This window comes from Alligator mississippiensis, chromosome 4 (genome assembly GCF_030867095.1).
Source record: "Alligator mississippiensis isolate rAllMis1 chromosome 4, rAllMis1, whole genome shotgun sequence".
Lineage (NCBI taxonomy): Eukaryota > Metazoa > Chordata > Crocodylia > Alligatoridae > Alligator > Alligator mississippiensis.
Window position 1 is genome coordinate 182,804,164 of NC_081827.1, and position 12,774 is coordinate 182,816,937.

Sequence of the window (12,774 nt, forward strand, 5' to 3'; positions counted from 1 at the left end):
GGAAGTCTATAGCTTTGAATACTAAATCTCTCTCTCTCTCTCTCTCTCCCCCCTCTTCCCCCCCAACTTTGATTTTGTAATAATTGCTACATAGCTAGAATGCGTGCCTAAAACATAATATATAAATACTTACCTAGGATCACAGAGGACTCTCTTAATCTAGCAGATAAAGATATGACAAGATCCAGTGGCTAGAAATGAAAGGTAGACAAAGACGGACTACACCTAAGGTGCACATATTTAGCAAGTTAAGCGGTCATTAGCAGAGCTTATCTGGGTAATGTGATGGGTTTCTTGTGACTGACATCTTTCAACTGGTTGGGAGTCTTTTAAAGGTATGTTTTAGCTCAGTCAGAAATTGTGGGTTTGATGGGTGAAGTTCTCTGGTCTGTCATTTAGACGGTTACATCTGTGGATCAAAATGGTCCCTTCTGTCCTTACAGTCTATGAAATCCTAGCTGTTGTTACTGCTGATACTTTACTTTTAGTGGAATACTTGCTAATTTCTGTGAGAATTTAGTGATCTGTTTTTGTTGTGAAATTACTAAAATGTATAAACAGCTTAGCCTTGGAAAAAAACTGACCCCCCGCCACCCAGTGAATGATACCCATGTATGTTAAACTAAAACCCAGCATTCACTGTTTTCAGGGTGACCAACAAGTTAGCAGTTTGCTTTTTTTCCAGTCAAGAAGTGATAGCTCTTTTCTGAAGACAGCTACCATTGTAGCATTGCATTTTGTTCAGTGTGAAAACTCAGAACTTTCTATTGCCCAGGCTGGGCAAGTGTCACTGCTTCTTTTCTTGGGTTCAGCAGTCCTGAAAGACCTTCAGGAGCTCAAAGTCCTTTTCCTGCCTGTAGCTCTTCAGCTTGGACAAGTTTCCTTTGGTCAACAGATTGCAAAAAATCAAACCTTCCTTTGTGCACACATGGAAGGTGGGGCACACCAATGACATCAGCATGAATTCATGTGAGCATCTGCTTGTCAAGACTTAGATACCCACAGTTTGAGAAAGACTTTGTGAAGGAACTGATGACACCTTGGTGTGTAGCTTTGAAGTAAAATTATGCTTTTCTTTCTTTGACCTGACAGGGTTGTGCTTCGTGGATTGTCCAGCTGCATGCTGCATTTCATTAGCTGCGCTCTGCTCTGTCTCCCTTGATCAGTTGCCTGACAGCAGGCCATGAAGATGTGTAGAGAGTACTCCAAGATTTTACTTTAGTCTGCATCTCAAACCTCAAACAAAGGGGAGAAGGAGGTAAGGTGACTTTTTTCCCCTCAGGAAAAACTAAAGCACTTCATACCTCCAGCCAATCTAAAAGATTTTATGCTTGGCTTGATGCCCTTTTCTCACAACGAGTGCATAGCTCATGTGTTCAACCCAGTTGGGCTCCCAGATTTAAGCTAAGCATGTTCTCCATATTGAGTTTACATTATGGTTTTTGCTGAATACTTGAGGACTATGCAGACCTGCTTCTTACATCTGATACTCCACGAAGTCTAAATGTCTTTTCCAGGTTCTCACTAGGGACCAGCCTGTGCATCAAGTGCACTTGTCTCTGCTCTCCATAGATATAAAGGAGAAGTGGAATGTATTTGTCACCTTTATTTAGGATCAGCTGCTCAAGTGTTCTTTGTCTGAACATCATGCATGCCATCACTGGCAGGGGATTACCTTTGAGAAGGACTTTCTTACACTGTTTACCTATGTTGGCTTTCTAACAAAACTTAAAAACTGCAGGAGTTTATACCCTCCTGAAAAGATATGGGCAGTTGACTTCCACCATCAAAATAGAGGTGGTTGCAAATGAAGTCTTTATTTCATACAAGCCAGGAGAAAAAGGCAGAAACCATGCAGCCTCAGCCTAAGTAGCATGCTTTCATCCTAGGCATCTTCTGCAAATCTGTGCTTTTTAAGAGGGTTCTTTTTTAAAGGAAATTTCAAAACAAAAAGTGACTTAAAAAAAATCAAGCCAATGAAAATCAATTGCAATTAACTGTTTCGGTTTCTTTATTGTTTCTTAAAACTCAGTTCAGTGAAACCCACACAAATTGGCTAAGTATTTCAATGTTATAGGAAATTCAATTGAAAAATTTTGCCCAGATACTGGTGATGTGCTCCAAAACCCACTGAAGTGAAGGAATGACTTCCTTTGATTTCAGTGAGCTTTGACCAACTATGGTAATAAAAATTCTTAGCTGTTATCTAGGAATAAAACATTTGGTCACTGTAATACATAATTCATGGGTGCAACTTGGTAGCTCAGCATCTGCAAGCCAAATTTCACCTGCAGATAATTACTAGTGGAGAACTAGAGGTTAGGGTTTGAAAAACACAGGAGTTAAATAGGAGGGAGAAAATTAATTTGGTCCCTGATCAGGAGGGTCTCTCTCATCAGTGCTGCGTGTTAGAGCGTGCTTAATTTTGAGCACGTACTAGGTCCCACTCAACACATGTCTTAGATGCTTTTCTTAATCAAGGTTTGTATTTTCAAATTTCTAAAGTAGTTTGGCAAAAAACAAAATGTGTTTAAACAAGGAGCAATAACAATGTAAAACAGTTGGCAGTAATCTTTTAATTTTGAGGGATGTTCATTTTATAGGTCAAAGACATATGGGAAAAATGCAGACATTTCCAAAAAGCAATGTGTAGCATTTGGAACTATTTAATTTGAAACAGCCGAGATGGGCCATTAATGATTCTCCTGTGCATCTGAATGTATGTTTTGAAAAAAAAAAATGTTTATATTCAGCTACTCCAGCAAACTAACAAGTGATTCTTTGCCAATTACAGGAGGGACTATTTGGTGCAAAAACATCACCATTGAGTATCAACCTAGTTTCCAGATAAGTTAATCTCCAGGGCTAGGGACATAAATTACACATTAATCGGTTTAAGTCATCAGCAACTGGTTTAAACCTGTAACAGAACAGATGTTCAGTGCACATAAATCAGTTTCAAAATAGCTGAAACTGGTACAAGATAAAGTGTTTGAATGTAGTATCAGACTTAACTGAGGTAGGGACTGCCCTCCTACCCCCCCAGCAAACCCTGGCTGGGGTCTAGGGCCAGGGAGGGGGGTTAAGTTTCCCTTGCCCAAAGTAGAGAGCTGCCAAAAACTTACTGCTGGCTGCAGCTGTGACCTACAAATCCCAGAGGCACCTGGAAGCAGGAAGAGGAAGTGATGAGCAACCCTGGAGAGTCCTGCTACTGTGATTCTGGACTGCAAATTTCATAGACCTCTGGAGCAGCAGAAAGAGGAAGTGAACACACAGCCCATGCTGGCTACATGTCAGAGAACCATGCTCTAGTGGCCTCCGGCTTCTGGCCTGATCCACTGTAGGCATGTGGTTGTATTTTCTGAATCAAAAGTGAATGTCTGTCCAGTTGTTTCTCAGTTTAATCTCTGTAGCTTAGACTAACCTGCAAAGACTAAATTGATTCAGCATCAGGATTTTTGACTATCTGTACTTAGCCCAGGGGTCTGATTTTACAGCCTTTATTTATGCTGATTAGTCCTTCCTCTTGCTTGTAGTCTCAAAGACAGCATGCACTCTGGAGCTCTCACTTTTTTCCATTGAATGCTGGCCCATGTTGTGCCTACCAGCTGGTGGCCAGCTCGCCAGAGCAGATGTACAATGGAGACAGATTTCTCTGCTGGCTCATGTGGTAGCAATGTGCCAGTGCTGCAGACAGCCCATGTGTACCACAGACAGCACCTTCTTCCTACTAATACACGAAGGGACCCCTTTGGCCTCCTCCTCTATATCCAAGAACTAAAGCTCCTCTTAAACTTTCTCTAGCTTGAGCCACAGTTGTTTTAAGCTCTGTTCACCTGGAAGCTGCTCTCTTCATATCCTCTGGGCCTCATTATAAAACCAGGACAAAGAGCCTTGACAAAATAATTTTGGCAGAAGCCAAAATATGAAAAGTGTGTGTGTGTGTGTGTGTTGGAATTAGGACCTAATTGAGTGGACTGCCAGGGAAAACTTGAATAGAGATTGGCTACCTCCACTGCAATTTTCATAAGAACCAAAATAATCAATTTCCTAGGAAAAAGAAATGATGAGTCAGGACATTTTCCTCTTAATCACAAAGGCTGCTATTTTCAAAGAAACCTAATGGGTACCCTCCTGCCCAAATCAATAGAAACATCTCAGCCAGTGTGGCTTGGATTGGTATTTTGAATGCACAAAAGAAAACCTAGCTTCATGACTAATCATTCCCCTGTTTATCGTTTGGATCCATTTCAGGTTCTGAATGTACAAAAAAAGGAGGAGATTTCTGGTGTTTTATATTAAGTATCAGAGGTGTCTGACCCCATATCTTCCAAGCCAACTGACCCCATAGTGACAGCACCCAGTGGACTCTTTATTTTTAGAATAATGGCTGTTAAAACATTGGTACTCTCTGTTATTGGGTTTTGTGACAATACATGGAGATGGCGTGTGTTTGTGCTCCAGTGAAGGAATGAGAGCCTAGCAGCTTAGAACAGGCCTGAACTGTTATCCAAAAGTCATAGCTGAACCTTTCCTAATATTAAAAGTGCTTTAATTTTTCAAATAAAATGTTCATGTTCTGAAATCCAGAAGCACTGGGAGCCCTAGAGGAGGTTAGTATGTTCTTGTGAAATTTCCATCTGGTTTCTTGATCAAAAAGCCTTGAATAAGTAACAGAAGTGTCGGCAGTTTAATTTAGTTTCTAAACCTTTTCAGTTTATCTTAGCAATAGACCAGGATCTGAGTCTAACATTTCCATTTATAGACAAAGCCTATTTTCAGTGAAGAGTTGCCAGTAGAGATCTGATGGCATCATTGGTAGGTGTCTTGGTGAAGACAAAATGGATTAATTCTGGCACTTCTGTCATCATTAAAAAAAACAACAACAAAAAACAATTGTTGCAAGAAGCAAGACATCTTTTGTTTCAATTTTAAATCCATCCAGTGTCATTGTGGATGAAATTGGATTCAGTGTCTGACTCTGAAAACTCCTAACTGCCTCTTTCCATGTCTCTCTTTAGCCCACTGATTCTCAACCTGGGTGATGTCCGATTCTTTGAAGGGTGTTGCATGGTTTAAGGAAATAAGCACAGGCTTAGGCTTACCCCCGCCCCACTGCCTGGCTCCTCTGGAAGGAGGTAAGTACTGTAATATGTACATTCAGAAAAGTTATGGAGGGGAGGTTGGGACCCATGAAGATTGAGAACCACCGCTCTAGCCCGCTTCCTCTGCCCCAACTTTTCCTGTGGGATCTATGCAGTATCCACAAGGTGGCACTGTCACAACTGCCATCATTCCTTGCAGGAGCATTCATAGGAAATTTTCCCTAAAATTCCCTAGTGGAGACAAAGACTGAAGCTGGAAGAAAAGAGCATCAGATTGCATAGCCTGTCCTGAACATGGTATTTGATTTTTCATGCCTGGCTGTGATCCAAGCCACGTAACAGGGGATAAAATCAGATTCCCCAAATTGCTAGTATGTCTGACATTACATCAGATCATTTTTAATACATTTATTCTCATGTGGATTTTATTTTTTACAGTGGTTGCCATTAGCAAGCTTAGATACAGGTGTTACATATAGATGACTATCCATTCTTGTTGGCAATATATTGCCTAAAGAGTAGAAGATCAGTAACGTATGGTAGAAATTGACAAGTTACCACGGAAATCAATTTTGTGCCCTTTCAGGTTCTGTGTAATTGGCATATTTTTAGCTCCTGCCTAATTAAATATTTCCATTAAAAATGCTTGGAGATTTAGCCTGGGATTTTCACAACAATCTAAAGAATGTGATTAAGAAGTAAATTAGAACATATTTTTAACATATATGTTCTCATTGCTACTTTTGAAGATAGAAGGCTACTAAAAGCATGTAAAAATTGACCTACTGTTGACAGTTATATGGAGTCAGTGTACTCCAACTCTTGAATCATACTCTGTTCTGGCCTTAATATTATACTGGTTAGAATACACAAAAGATGCAGACCTTTGTCCTGTGATATAAATTAATATCCACTATGGACTAAATGAGAGCCACCAAATACATTTTCACTTGTGAGCCATCATGGGATTTGAATCTAGTGTTCTGTGGCCGACAGTGCATCAAATACCTTTTGAAAGATGAAGATTTTCAAAGGAGGCAATGAAACATAACACTAGGACTTGAACACCAAGCTGGTTTTGAAAGTCCCAGCCCAAATCATCTGCCCCAACATATGGTAGGGGATAATTTATTTTCCTCTGTAAAGTAGCCTTTGAAATTTCCCTGTAAGCAGCAAGGGATGCCATACCAAAGTGGGCATTATGAATCACCTATCCTGGACCATTTGGAAAGGTGGACTACAAGTGTTCAGGATTTCATAATAGAAGAAGAGGGAATTCAGAAGAAGGAGATGCAGAATCACAGCAGTCTTCTGCCCTGTTTCCTAGAGAAGAGGGAATTTGTAGCAACAGGGATTTTATTTTTTGTTTATTCTCTGTTTCTTAATGACAATTGTTAGCACTTTCAGAAGCTGCACAAAACCAGAGTAGGATTGACCTGCCCTTCCTCCCCTCCTTCATTCTTTCTTTCCTGCCTGCCTTCCCTCCCCTGAATTTTAGCTCAAACTCTTGGGTTCCAGCATGCATAACCAGTTAAAGTGAAATAAAGCTAAAAATGTTGCATAGCTCCTTGTTCTTTGTGACACCCCCCTCCCCCCCAACTCATGCATATTTGAGTTTAGCAAATTGCTGCATATCAACTAAGTTCTTGTGCCATGGAAACTTAAGTGATGGAGAGAATGATATTGGATGGTTTGGGACCTTGGGATTGCTGAGTTTCAGCTGGTCCAATTTAAGAAGGCTGCAGTGTGTGTGGGTGGGAATTGCATTGCCTCTGTATTTAAAACCCTCGCCACCTTTATTTCTACTGAGATTCTTACTGACACTCTGTAAATTAAGTGAAGGAGCTGGGCACTGACAAGAGCTACACAAATATTCTAGGATTAATAAAGAGGGAGCTACTTTCTGGTTTTAGCAGATGAAATATCCCTTTTGTTCATGCTGAGGAAAAACCAGTGGTACTAAATGAAAATTTATGTGACAAGCTCTTTGAGGGGAAGGTTGGGGGGAGGTGATGGGTTTGTTTAAAAGTGAAATCATCGAGTTTGAGCCTGACCTGTGACCTCTCATGACCCTGGTACTAATGAAGGGGAAAGGCCCTGGTCATATAAACATGTCACAGCATGAGGCTTGGTGAGGTGAGATCCGATTACAGCACAGGGATACCAGCATGGAGCTGAGAAGAGTAACAGTTCCCAGTGAGCGCTGATCAGCCGCTTTGGGATCAGTTTCCTTAAATCCTTCCTGTGGCGGGCTACCCATAGCAGGACCAGGGAAAGTGGTGAAGGGGAATGCAATCAACAGTCTGCTCTCTCCTGTCAGTCACGTCAGCCTTGGCTGATGGAGGTTTGCCTTTAAACATCTGAGTTTCTGCACAAATACCTGAAGTGTTTGTAGTCCATTTGGGGAGGCAGTAGTGACAGCCTTCAGGCTGTGTGTGTGTGTACCCATAACAGATATTTCCCTCACACATGGGAAGCTCCACAGCTCCAAAGGAAAGGCAGCCTTCCATGCACCTGGACTCTAGCCAGGGTTAGTTCCTGTTGGTGCCTGCTCCATACCCACGGGAACAAATGATGTTGAAGTCTTATCCCCAGCAGCATTGTAACAGGGGGCCTACTCGGGGTCGATCTACCAAGGCCCTGGCCACCTGTTCCGGGCCAACCTCTTGCCTTCTCGCCCGCCACGCCTTGATGATAATTAATTAATATGTTAATTAGGTGGGAGGCTGCCCATTTCTTGTCCCGATGCCAGGGGACACTATCTGCAGCTCTGTTCCTCCCCTACACCGCAGCCCAAGCCTCTCAGATGGCATCCACTGTTAACATCACCGGCCTCACAATCCTCCAGTTTGAACCCCACCTGGATCCCTCCCCTCAGGCAGCCTACTCCACCTTCATTCTGGGCTGCCAGCTCCCTGAGCTGTTCCTCCTTACAGGCGTGGTCCCCCCGGGACCTTTGGCCAAACAGGCCCTGGCCTCACCTCCAGGCCAGTCGGGGCCCCACGCCCTCAGCTCTGGCGTCCCTCACGGTGGGCCCCTGGCCCTTTGACCCTTCTGGTCCTGGCCCCAGCATTGACCAGTCGGGGATTTCAACAGTGGTTTAAGTCTATGGCCTTACTGTCTCACTGGGGTCCACCTTCCAGACCCTACAAGAGGGTAACCCACCTGCTTGTGGGAGCTGGGGTTAAGGTGCCCCAACTCAACTTTCACCAGGGTGGTAACTGGCCTGGCATTTCCTGGGGGCTCCCGTGCCACTTGGGACCCTCACCAGCCCACCCACGCCTGGCAGGGTGCAGTCTTAGGTCATGTCCAGGACCAGGAGCCTCCAAACCAACCATCCCCTACAGCTCCTCCCTTACCTCCAGGTTTTGAATGCAGCCTTGCAGCCAGGCAATGTTACTGCCTGGCCTGCCAGCAGCAAACTGCTCTGCTTATATGGGTGGCCAGAGATCTAAAATGGCTGCCACAATCAAGCACCTGCTGGCTGCTTGGCTGAGTCCTTATAGTGACAGGCACCAGCAGTGCCCTGCCACAAGCATCAAGGATTTGGCTAGCAACAGCCAGGGGCATGGAGACGCTGTACAGCTCTGACACCTGCCCTTCACCAGCCTAAACCAGGGCTCTAGGGAAAGAAGCCCCATAGGAAATACCAGGCCCATTGCCTCGCCTCCCCTACCAAACAGGGTGAGAGACAACTGGAGACTACCTATGACTGGAGCAAAGCCCTCAGAAATGTAAAGTTTGTTCCTAGAAATGAACAGGATTCTCTTGCTATCACACTATCTAGTCATTTTCACATTTATCTTCTTTCTTGACTCTCTGTTAGTGCTTTTTTTCCTCTTTAATCCTTATCTTGGGTCGTGTGAAAATTTTCCTTATGGTAGCTTTAAGACTTAGAGTTTATAGTTGGTAGGCTTCATAGTTGGTAGGGTTGGAAGGGACCTGAGAAGATCATCAAGTCCGACCCCCTTCCATGGCAGGAAAGAATGCTGGGGTCAAATGACCCCGGCAAGGTGTCTATCTTGCCTCCTTTTGAAGACCCCCAGGGTAGGAGTGAGCACCACCTCTCTTGTAAGTTGGTTCCAGATCCTAGCCGCCCTGACAGTGAAGTAGTGCCTCCTGATATCTAGCCTGAATCTACTCTCCATCAACTTATGGCCGATATTCCTTGTTATTCCCAGTAGTGCTTGGAGGAACAGGGACTCTCCCATTGCCTGCTGGTCTCCCTTGGCCAGTTTATAGATGGCCACCAGATCTCCTCTCAGCCTTCTCTTGTGAAGGCTGAACAGGTTCTGGTCCTGTAGCCTCTCCTAGTAGGGCCTGCCCTATTGCCCCCTGACCATGCAAGTGGCCCTCCTCTGGACCCTCTCCATGTTGTCCACATCCCTCCTGAAGTGCGGCGCCCAGAACTGGACGCAGTACTCCAACTGCAGCTTGACCAATGTCATAGAGGGGGAGGATCACCTCCTTGGACCTGCTCGTGATGCATCTGTAGATGCATGACAAGGTGTGGTTGGCCCTACTGACCACGTCTTCACATTGGCGGCCCATGTTCATCTTGGAATCAATAATGACTCCAAGATCCTTTTCTGCCTTGGTGCTGAAAAGAAGGGAATTCCTCAGCCTGTAGGTATGCTGTTGGTTCTTCCTCCCCAGGTGCAGCACCTTGCACTTGTCAGTATTGAAACCCATCCTATTCTCATCTGCCCACCCTTGTAACCTGCCCAGATCTAGCTGTAGCCTGTCCCTCCCTTCTAATGTGCCCACTTCTCCCCACATCTTAGTGTCATCCACAGATTTGAACAAGGTGCTTTTTCAAATTTGTCCAAGTTGCTGATGAAGATGTTGAACAGTGAGGGACTGAGGACCAAGCCCTGGGGAACCCCACTGCCCACATCCCTCCAGGTCGAAAACAACACACCCACCACCACTCTCTGGGGTGAGAGAGTGTCGAAGGCCTTCCTAAAGTCCAGAAAGACTACATCCACTGCGACACCTGCATCCAAGGATTTTGTGACCTGGTCATAGAAGGCAACCAGGTTGGTCTGACAGGACCTGCGTCTAATGAAACTGTGTTGGTTGCTCATAAGCATAATCTCCCCTGCTGGTCCCTCACAGATGTGCTCCTGGATAATTTTCTCAAAGAGCTTCCCCAGGACCGAGGTAAGACTAACGGGCCTATAGTTTCCTGAGTCCTTCTTTCTCCCTTTTTTGAAAATGGAGACCATATTGTCCCTTTTCCAATCCTCTGGCACCTCGCCAGACCACCACAAGTGCTCGTAGAGCTGTGCCAGGGGTCCCACAATGTCCTCTGCCAATTCCCTCAGCACCCTCAGGTGGAGATCATCTGGACCTGCTGATTTGAAGACATCCAGTCCCACCAGAAGTTCCTTGACCAGGTCGTCTCTGACCCTGGGCCCGGCTGTGCCTCTCCTTGTGATATCAAAAGCCCAACACCCACAGATCAGCATGCAGAGGACCCTTCATGCCCCTGAGGCACCCTTCCCCTACCCTGATTCAGTTATCATGGAGACTTCTCCACAGTTATGGGCTCCATCATCATGGCATCACAAAGCAAAAACTAAACAGGCTGGTGACTAGAGGGCTAGGAGGGGAAATTCTCCTGGGAAGGGATGATCCCAGCCAGGATTTGTGTGTCTGTTGTTTTGGAACAATTTGTGCATTGTCACTCAGAAGCAGTAAAAGAAATGAGATCTGATGTGGTATCTCTATTGATTTGATGCTGGTGCTCACTGTTGCAGTATCAATACCTTCACACACCCCGGTGAGATAGGAATATATTATACCCAGTAAAGAGGTGGAGAGTTGAGGCCCAGCAAGACTGTGGCGGAAAGTCAATGAGATCTGAACACTCAATTCCTTTTAGGTTGCCATGAAATCCATAGGTTTGGTGGCTTGCTCAGTTGCAAAGAAAGCTTGAGATTGGATTCAGGGCTCAGTTCCTGAGTCTGGCTGAGCTGGCCTTGAAAGGGGCAGGTTTAGGGACGATAACAGCAGGCACTTCTTGCACAAAATGAGGTTATAATATGGCCCTTAGTATAAGCAATTAGCTGTTCTGAGGCTGGAGAACTGCAAGGTGGAGCCTGCCTGAACTTCTTGGACCTCGGCAGTCTGAGTGGAGAACTAGCGGCTAGTACATAATAAATGGTTCCCCAACCAATTTGTCAGACATAATTTATCATTCTGTTTGGGGAAAAAAAAAAGATCAGAATGAGATTAACTTTACTTTAAGGCCAAAATGATAAAGATTCAAGGCGCACAAGATGCACAGAAAAACAGATCAACATATTGTTATTAAAGGAAAAAAAATATCTTGAAACCCTTCCCAGAGAGAATATTAGGGATAGGGCAGCTCCCTGTAGTGTTCCTGGATCAGGAGGATGCAGAAATTCATTACTGTGTAATTTGTTTGAAACTTCCTGATTATTTATTAGGAAATGTCTCTTGGAGGAGGCGAGGTAGAAGCCAGTCTCTTTCTCCTCCCCTGTCGCCAAGATGCTTGGCAGGACACAACATTCCAGCCCTCATTCCCAGACCCTGTAAGCATGCTGGTAAGCATATCTTCCTGGCACCCAAATCAATGCTCCCAGGTCACACAGAAAACATCACATTAGGCAGGCAGGCTTTCTAGTTAGTTGCCTGCATACTGCTAAACATCTGTAGCATGCTGTCTCCAGCAAAAACACTAAGAAGTCTCTCAAATGTATCCATTCTCCAAAGGAACACTTCTGCAGGTTCACTTGAATTCATTACTAATGTGGATTTTTTTAAAATTCCCCATTCATCGTGGTGGGTGTAGATCACCAGACAAGGAGGATGAAATAGATGAGGCTTTCTTTAGTTTTCAGATCATGGGCCCTGGTTCTCATGGGGGACTTCAATCCCCCTGACATCTGTTGGGAGGGCAATAAAACAGTGCACAGGCAGTCCAGAAAGTTTTTGGAGAGTGCTGGGACAACTTCCTGGTGTACATGTTGGAGAGACCAACTGGGGGCCATGCTCTTCTTGAGCTGCTGCTCACAAAGAGGGAAGAATTGGTGGGGGATGTAGAAGTGGATGGCAGTTTTGGTAGCAGTGACCACAAGATGATTGAGTTCAGGATCCTGACAAAAGGAAGAAAGGAGAAAAACAGAATACGGTCCCTGGACTTCAGAACAGCAGACTTTGACTCCCTCAGGGAACTGATGGGCATTGATCCCCTTAGCCATTGATCCCTTCCAAAGGGAAGCCAGTATGACAGGGAAAGGAGTCCAGGAGAGCTGGTTATGTTTTAAAGAAACCTTACTAAGGGCGCAGAAAAAAAATCATCCCAATGTGCAGGAAGAATAGCAAATATGGCAGGAGACAAGCTTGGCTTAGCAGAGAAGTCTTCAGTGAGCTTAAACACAAAAAGGAAGCTTAGAAGAAGTGGAAACTTGGACAAATAACTAGGGAAGAGTATAAGAGCATTGCTCAGGCATGCAGGGATGAAATCAGGAAGGCCAAAGCACAATTGGAGTTGCAGCTAGTAAGGGATGTGAAGGGTAACAAGAAGGGTTTCTACAAGTATGTTAACAACAAGAGGAAGGTCATGGAAAGTATGGGTCCCTTACTGAATGGGGGAGTAAACATAGTGACAGATGATGAAGAAAGGCTGAAGTGCTCAATG

The 12,774-nt window shown here is 44.6% G+C and overlaps 1 long non-coding RNA gene across 1 annotated transcript in view; it reads left to right on the forward strand.

Moving 5' to 3' along the window:
- LOC109284268 (uncharacterized) overlaps positions 1–12,774 on the forward strand; it is a 43,993-nt gene that overhangs the window by 18,250 nt on the left and 12,969 nt on the right. The window contains exons 2-4 of the long non-coding RNA XR_009462044.1: positions 1,093–1,258; positions 5,022–5,138; positions 9,890–10,268. This is a non-coding gene — a long non-coding RNA (uncharacterized LOC109284268). The remainder of the gene's footprint in view (positions 1–1,092; positions 1,259–5,021; positions 5,139–9,889; positions 10,269–12,774) is intronic.